General features: G+C 35.6%; 1 pseudogene across 1 annotated transcript; it reads right to left on the minus strand.

The window, feature by feature from the left end:
• Positions 1–804: 804 nt before the first annotated feature.
• LOC143628509 (putative WRKY transcription factor 20) lies at positions 805–7,342 on the minus strand (annotated as a pseudogene). The gene is made up of 6 exons (XR_013152760.1): positions 7,130–7,342; positions 3,441–3,509; positions 2,857–3,335; positions 2,249–2,387; positions 2,014–2,172; positions 805–1,286 (listed from the first exon to the last, which is right to left on the minus strand). The product of XR_013152760.1 is annotated as a putative WRKY transcription factor 20 (transcript).
• Between the last annotated feature and the right edge of the window lie 1,312 nt (positions 7,343–8,654).

Raw genomic sequence — 8,654 nt, forward strand, 5'->3', positions numbered from 1 at the left:
TCTTTGCAACTCCGACGTCATCTTCGGCACGAACTGGGTCAATAAAAACGGAGTCGGTAGCCGCCGCCTTTCTTTTGCCCTTGTTTTGGCTTGCCATAACAACTAGTTTTCGAGTGGTGGTGGAATGGAAGTGAAAAAAATTGGAGTGTAAAGTGTAAACCGATAAGTTTTCTTAATGTTTTTGAGTTGGAGTGGTAAAACAAGTGATCATCCAACCCTTTATATAGTTGTATAGCTCAAAAACCGGTTCCAACGGTAATTACGGTAATATAGCCGTTGAAACCGGTTAATTTAGCCGTTCCAACGTAATAAACCAGTTCCAACGGTAATTTAGCCGTTGGAACCGGTTCCAACGGTAATATAGCCGTTGGAACCGGTTCCAACGGCTATGTTACCGATGGAACTGGTTACAACGGCTATATTACCGATGGAACTGGTTACAACGACTTTTTTTAGGAAAAAACCCAGCGGAACCGGTTATTTCGGGGTAGGAACCGAAATCGGGTTGGAACCTGTTCCGGGTAGGAACCGATTTTTTGTCAAATACATGGGTCCGGGTAGGGTTATCCGGGTATTATAATACCCTAACCGGGTATGGGGTATACCGGGTACGAACCGGAACCGGTTCCGGGTCGGTTCCACCGGTTCGGGTCCAGAACCGGTTTTTTTGTGCACGTCTACTTGGTGTCATCTTCTGCATGGAAATGATGGTGTAATATGTTTGAAGTTATATTATGTGATAATAAAAGCAAAATTTGATGTTACCAAGACAGAATTGTTTCAACATAAAGGTCTCTACAATACAATTGAACCCTAATAATTAGTATTCAATATAAACTATACCAGACAAATCACAAAATAGTAAGTAGGACTAGCAGAACAACCACTTAATTCCTCCACTACAAGTATATATATGCATACCTTGATGGAGAGATTAGATGTATTCCTATAATTATCATCTATGTTGTAATATAAAGCCGGATCACGAATAATTTTCCATTTGTATATCCATATAGCATGCAAGTTGCTCATTGTCGTAAGCAGAATTTAATGACTGTTGGTGCTCAGACCTGAATACAAGACCAAGGGATATTGCACCATCATCCTCTCTCCCATTCCTTAAATTCCCGTTAGTGGATGCAACGTTGTGACTGTTATTCCTGGCAATGGGCACCTCATGATTGTGCTTTCCTTCATATGTGGTTATCACTGCTTTAGGGTCGTGTGAGGCCCGCTCTACGTGTTTCCTAACCGGACATCCAGCACTCGTGCACTTGTAGTAACTCCTATGTAGCATAGCCAGCATTATTTAGTTAATAAAATAGCCAAAATTATAATAATAATAATAATAATAATAATAATAATAATAATCTATTTAAACATGTCTGTTTTAAGGCTGAAGTAGAAACAACCAAAGATGAAGGCATTAAGAATGGTTTACTTAATAAATAGTAGGGGTGTGCATGGATTGGTTTGGGTAGGTTTTGGGCTCAAACGGAATCAGAAACTGAAAATTCAGTTTTTGGGTTATTTAAAACCGGTTGCTTTCGGGTTTTTCGGTTTTCACAATGGGTTCGATCCGGTTTTTTCATTTTGCCAATTGGAATTAAAATTTGGCTTGAAAAAAAATTTACCCAAAATAATGAATTTGGCCATAAAACTTTGGGTCCAAAGTTTTTGTTAAATTATGATCAATTGAATATTACACATTTGAAGCTACAAATTTTGGGCTGCACCATTTATTAATTCCTTAACATCCAAAAAATAAGATTATAATTCATAAATTTAATAACAAAAGTCAATTTTTCGTGGTTTTTTTACAGGTCCAATTCGGTCTGGTTTTTGGTACATGCAAAACCAAAACCGAACCGGAAATTTGGCTTTTGAAAACACATAAAACCATACCGTCTTTTCTGGGTTCAGTTCAGTTAGTTCAGTTCGGTCATATTGGTTATTTCGGTTTTATACACACCTCTAATAAAAAAGCTTGTTTGTAAAATAGATGAAAAATACCTAGGATTTGGATTGCCTCGAACTACTTTTTGACCATATTTACGCCAACGATAACCATCATCCAGTATATCGACCTCACTTATGGTTTGAACCACGACACGTGGCTCACGAATAGGCTTAACCACAGGGGTTACATCAAAGGTACCAAAATCTGTTCGCCTGATTACATTAAAAAACCCACTCAATAACATATAACCAACCTAAAATAATACTCATTTCAGAAAAACAATATTACCTCCTTTTCGAATATGAGTAATCTTCAACCTCATCACTCGGGCTGTTTATGTGTGTAACTCCACCATCTCCATGGTCATCATTTGACCATCTAGGAGACGGATCGGGACTTGCACTCTGACTATTATTTGCAGAGATACCTTCAACAGTAATAAACAAATAATGAGAAAGCTTAAATACATTATCAGAGAGACTAGAGAGCTTGGTTTTATAATGTGCGACGCACTCCGGTGAGTTTTGATCCAAAAATCCAATGCGCAACATGTAACACGCACACATAACATAAGTGAGGCATTTGTTATTAACAAACATACTAAAAAATTGCTTACAGGTAATATTATAACTTGTTAACTTTTAAAGAAGTTGTATGTATAACCAAAGTAAGTCTTTTTAACTCTATGTGTACAGCTAGAGTGCTAGACTATGCATGAAGTACAAGTTATCTGTGCAGGAACTCACTTTAACTAAGAATGCAGACATCAGACCGCATTGCGCATTATGCGATTTAGATCGCATCAGTCCACCTGATGCGATCCACAGCGCATAGTGTGGCCATGAGGTGCGGACTTTAAAACCAGCAACAGAAAACAAGAAAACTGATATGTTTACCTGTTTGACCGGTTATAGATAATATTTGATCAGTATTATCCTCGAGTGTTGATGTGACAGCAACAGAATTAAGGCGGCGGGTATGTTGAGGTTTCGGATGATCATGTGTACCCTTATATACTATTTCTGTTATCTTTCCCGTATAAGACCGTTCAAATATCTTTTTTACTTCACAGTTGGGATGGGTACATTTGTAATAACTTCTGGGAAACTCACTTCCTTTAACTAATTTTTGCCCATATATTCGCCAATTGTACCCGTCATCTGATGACCTGTCACCTGGAATCAAAGGGCTGGAATCTTTTTGATGAACCTCTGTCCTGTTTGTTTCCTTGTGAATCGTGTATTTAGGAGCAGTTAAGAGTTTCGTCTTTTGGTGGTGCTAACTCGCAGGTCAGTGAAGACGGAGATGAATACTCATTTTTGTTTTGATTTGTTTCGGTTTGTTCAGTTCTTTGAACGTTGAAACCTGCAGAAACCTTTCATACAACCAGTACCATGAATTTTCTCATTGTTTTATACAAATAGAACAAAGAAAAGGGAACAAGGAAAAAAGGTGTCGCGTATGCTATGAATAAGATAACCAAACAGGAACCATTAAATAGGTTAATCGATCCGGTTGCGAAAACAGTGGCCCTGAGGCGCTGCACTATCTACAACCAAATAAGTTTATTAGCAAGCAGAATATATGAACCATTTATTTATCAAGAAGGCATTTGAAAATTTCTTCATCCATTTATCAGCCTCCTACAAACCTTAATTTTGACCAAAAAGTACATGACAGAAACAATAAAATTCAACAGCTAACAGCCATCATGACACTATGAATTTTCATATGTGAGAGGGCAATAGTAATACCTGGAGTCCTGTTTAAAAGTGGAGGTAGTGTCATTTAACAAGTTGCTGTTGGCATTAAATGTGAAAGCTGCAGATGGTTGGGACTTGAAGAAAGAGCCGGTGGTCGGAGGAGGCTCTGGCTATGATTTGGAAAGCTTTTTTTACATGGAAATGGAAAAGGCAGATGGTAAAAGAACCTACCTTAATAATAATAATAATAATAATAATAATAATAATAATAATAATAATGTTGATGAGGACGGGGGATTCGATTGAGCGGGAATAAAACAAAACGAATTTAAGGGTAGAAGGGGCGGTGGTTGATATCCTTTCTATGCCCGTGAACCAATAGATCAAAGAAGCCTACCACCGGGAAATTAGAGATCGTTCTGTTGAGGGTAAACCACCAATCAAACCTGGGTTTGAGGGATTGAAAAACTGCCTCCATTGAATTGTGTTTTTATCGTGTGTTTCAGCTTGTCCTTTTTACCTGCTAAATTTCATATTTCAAAATATTAATTATATTTGATCTTTATAATATTCATTTTTTTATTTAAAACTTTTCTATAGTATTTAAATTTCAAATTATTAATTATGTTTGGTCTTTACTAACATTAATAATAACTACTAATTTATTTTATTTATTCAGGTAATACTTCGAATAAATATAATGATAGAATATTAAACTTAAAATAGATAGAAGGATTTTAGTTAAGCATAAGAACTTTAGAAAAATGAATAGATAAAAAATTGTAACTGGTAAGGGTCTTTGGAGCTTGAATCCTTAATTGTGGTTGACTTGGAACATTTGGCTTTGTGCACCTTGGAGGGTTGGATAATCATAAAGATGATCTATTGGGCTTGGTTGGGTTTAAAGGGCTCGAATAGGTTGAGCTTGAATGGGTTGATGGATGAGGTTTGATTGAAATGGGCTTAATGGATTTGGGCTTGTGGTTCTTGGGTTTGATGTGTTTGGGTTAACTTGAATTTGAATGGGCTTCTGCCTTATTCGCGTAAACAAGTTCAGGGCATATATTACGCAGATGACTTGGATCACCACAATTGTAACAAGCTTAATGTAACACCCTAGCTTAAGAGGAAACGCCCAAGTGTGACGTAAAAATTATTCAAACACACATGGCACTATTAAGTGACCATAATGTCATTAATTCGTTTAAAGCACAAGTAAACAAGTTTCAAAGTAAACAAATACATCCAAATCAAGGGTAGACAGCTATAACAATTTATTGATTGTTTTAGATAACCCTTTAACGTCATTCTCTAATCACAGCACCTGTAGCATGCATATAGAATAAAGGTCAACTATAAGTAGCTGGTGAAAATCATCACAGTTTGTTATAATACATAAAAAGCATACAATTCTATGAACAGTGTAATCAACACAAGTAAAGTCTTTTCCAATTGGTAATAACCAACGCACTCGGGATATCACACAACACACGCAAGGTCCTTTCTAGTTGAGGCCGATCAACGTACTCGGATAGCACAATGCACATAAGGTCCTTTCCAGTTGGGGATAACCAACGTACTCGAATAGCACAGCGCACATAAGCAAGTAAACACAAGTCCATAATACGAATTGTAGTTTGAATAGCAAAGTAAGTAATCATTTGTAGAAGATATGCATACTACCCCTAAATGTAAAAACATTTAAAAAGTAGGTGTGAGAAACTCACCTTTAATATGAAGTGAAAAATAAACAAAAGCCGAAAAGCGTCAAACCAAACGAGTCGGTTGAACCTCACGAGCTATCAATGAAATAAAACGAGTATTTAACGACTATTATGTGGAAATATTAGACTAGTAATTTTGTTGGAGAGATATATCTTGTTCATAATAATTTTACCAAATTTTGTGACCATATATTATTTTAATAATTTATATTTTAATGGAGATTTTATGATTTAATAATATTTTAATATTATTAATGTAACATAACTACGAGGAATATGATTTTGTAATGTGCGGGTTAACTTTACGTATTAAACTTAATTTTTAATGTTTTAACGAATGAGTTTACAATTTAAGGTTTAAGGTTGAAAATTATAGATTGAATTAAAAATAAACGAGCTAACGGGTTCGGAAAATTGGTCTTTATATGGTTAATGGTAAAAAGGTATCTTATATTTAATTTATAAAAATTTATTTGATTTAAAATTGATTTTATATAATTTATTTTGATTTTTAATAAATTTATTTAATTAATTTACTTTAATAAAAATACTTAAAAAGTAAAGGAAAACATGGTCTGACCCAGGCTTCAAACCCGGGTCCTAATGCTCACATTGATCTGCATTAACCAACTGTTCTAGAAGTCTATTCGGTTTACAAGTGGAAACACTTGTGTATATATAGTATATACAAATCATCTCTTTATTAAGAAACCCTAGAAATCCAATTCCCTTAGTTTGTTCTATGTTTGATTAAATTATGATAGGGCTTTTCTTATACTGATAAAATATACATAAGGCACATAACAATTACCCGGAATTGGTCTTTGTTGATGGTGAACGGAGCTTCGCCGGAACTGAATCTTGTACGAAGAAATTAGGATTACAGAGGGTGATTCAGAGGTATTAGTTGTTATGAGCAAGTTTGTCACTGTTTCTTGTTCTATTTATAGTGTAAATCAAGCCGTTGTATGATTAATTGATGTTATTGCAAGTTAATACAATTTTCGCCCATTGGGGATTAATTTTGCGACTATATACATGTTAATACTCATTAATATGAACTATTAATGTTACACGTTGATGGAGAAAGTTGTAATGATCATTTAATTGGCGTATTGGGATTGCTTTAAGGTCGCCGGACAAACTTAACCGCCGGCCGACCGGTGGCCAGGAAAGCGTGAGGGGAAGGAAGAGGGGGGCTGGGTTTTGATATTATATTATTATTTTAAAAACAATTTACCTAATTGGTCCCTTAACTTTCAGCTTCATTTAAGTAAAGTTTTGAATTTTAATGTTATAGCTTTAACCCTTAAACTTTGAAAATGTTATTATAAATGAGCTTAAAGTTACAAATGAACTTTGTAACATTGTATTATTTTTAGATGTTCACGAAATAAAACCATGAAGTTCGAGGATCATTGATAAATTGTCGGAGTCTCGTTAATAGCTTGAAAATAACAGAAATACATGAATAATATACTTGAATCATCAAGAAATAAATTTTTATTAATGAATATTAAACGTAAAACATCGAAATGACCCAACAGGTCGGGTTAACGAATACTAATCCAAATTCAAATACAACAATAAAATTGACGAATGTCACAGCATTCCATACTTTTGAAAATTTCATCACGAAATTAAGTAGAAGAATCCGTATAAAAAAAATGAGGATATTTTGTTTGCATCTGGTCTTCCCATTCCCAAGAAAATTCAGCGCCCCGTTTGGATTCTCAACGAACCTTTACCAAGGGTATTCGACTACGCTTGGTTTCCTTATCTTTGAGATCCATGATTTCCAACAGTTTCTTAACAAAGTGCATTGTCTCATCGATACGCACTTCATCGAGTGGTATGTGGAGATTTCCCTCAACTAAACATTTCTTAAGGTTTGGAACATGAAACTTCGGATTTATATTCGAAAGTTCTTGCGGAAGCTCGAGAGTATCAGCCATAGGACCAACACGTTTGAGAATCTTGAAAGGTCCAACATATCGGGGAGAGAATTTGCCTTCTTGCCAAAACGAACCACACCCTTCCAAGGGGATACCTTGAGAAGAACACGGTCGCCGACATTAAACTCGAGGGGTCGTCGTCGGTTATCAGTGTAACTCTTTTGGCGGTTACGAGCGGCTAAGAGATTTTTGTAACGCCCGTTAATTCCGGTTTCAAGAATTAAAGTTTGTAGAGTATGTAAAATTCTCGGGATTTATCTGACGTTTCTCGGAAGCCTTTGCGTCATCTCGGTACGTTAAACCATTTAACTTTCCTTCCATTTTGCCTTACACTTCAATTTGGAGGGACTTGGATGTAACTTTTGTTTTTATATCATAAAAAAAAACAAACCCTAACCCTAACTCCTACCAGCAGCCGATCGCAGCAGCTATAGCCCTCCCACCTCGTTTTCCGTGCAGCTCCAGCCGAGTTCCAGCCCTCCCGAGTCTAATTCAAGGTCGGTATTAAGTGTCTACAACTCTTTTACACCTTAATTGATCATATTAACGCGTTTATTGGTCGTTAAGATTGAGTTTTGATGATAATAGCTTGCTGACAGATTCGTATACGTTTATTGTAGGGTCTGTAACGCGATGTTAATCCACTTTTTTTGATCTATTCTTGATTCCATGATGTTCTACTTTGAGTCTAGTTTCCAGAAAGGTATAATACGTCATTTTTGGACGAGATTTGAATGGTTTTTATGATTTTATAAAATCGAGTGTCAAAGCTGATGCGGGATGTCGGATTCTGGTCTGTCTTCCTGACGTCATAACCTTTTTTCGACAGGTCCAAATTGGTTGGTTCCACTTCTGGAAGTTTGTATTTTGAGTTAGAAACCAAACTCAATTGGAATCGTTTAATTTGGTTTGGTAATGAATTTTATAAAAATAAAACCATTTTGTTGTGCGCTTAAATAGCTGCACATACCTTTCTGTGTTGGAAGAATTTTTATGATTTTTGTGTCCTATAGAAAAATATAATAAAAATATTTTTATAAACCTAAGACATTTATTAAAGTCTGGTAAAAATTTAATAATTTATTCAAAGGTTATCCTATGTAATTAAATGCATCTTCGCATGCTAAAATCTACACGTTTTACTCGTTATTGATCGATAAGTTCGTTTTAGGCTTAACCGGTGGATGTTCAATTGGTTCTTGTCGGGGCTGTTTGAAGTGAGTTTTGAACCACAATCTTCCTAGGTATGTCCCGTATATCATACTCAAAGATCATGTTCTTAGGTGTTCGTTAAGTTGATCAACTAGTTGTA

Source organism: Bidens hawaiensis, unplaced genomic scaffold, assembly GCF_021521415.1.
Source record: "Bidens hawaiensis isolate Kalapana, Puna unplaced genomic scaffold, B.hawaiensis_p1.1 tig00005013_1, whole genome shotgun sequence".
Lineage (NCBI taxonomy): Eukaryota > Viridiplantae > Streptophyta > Magnoliopsida > Asterales > Asteraceae > Bidens > Bidens hawaiensis.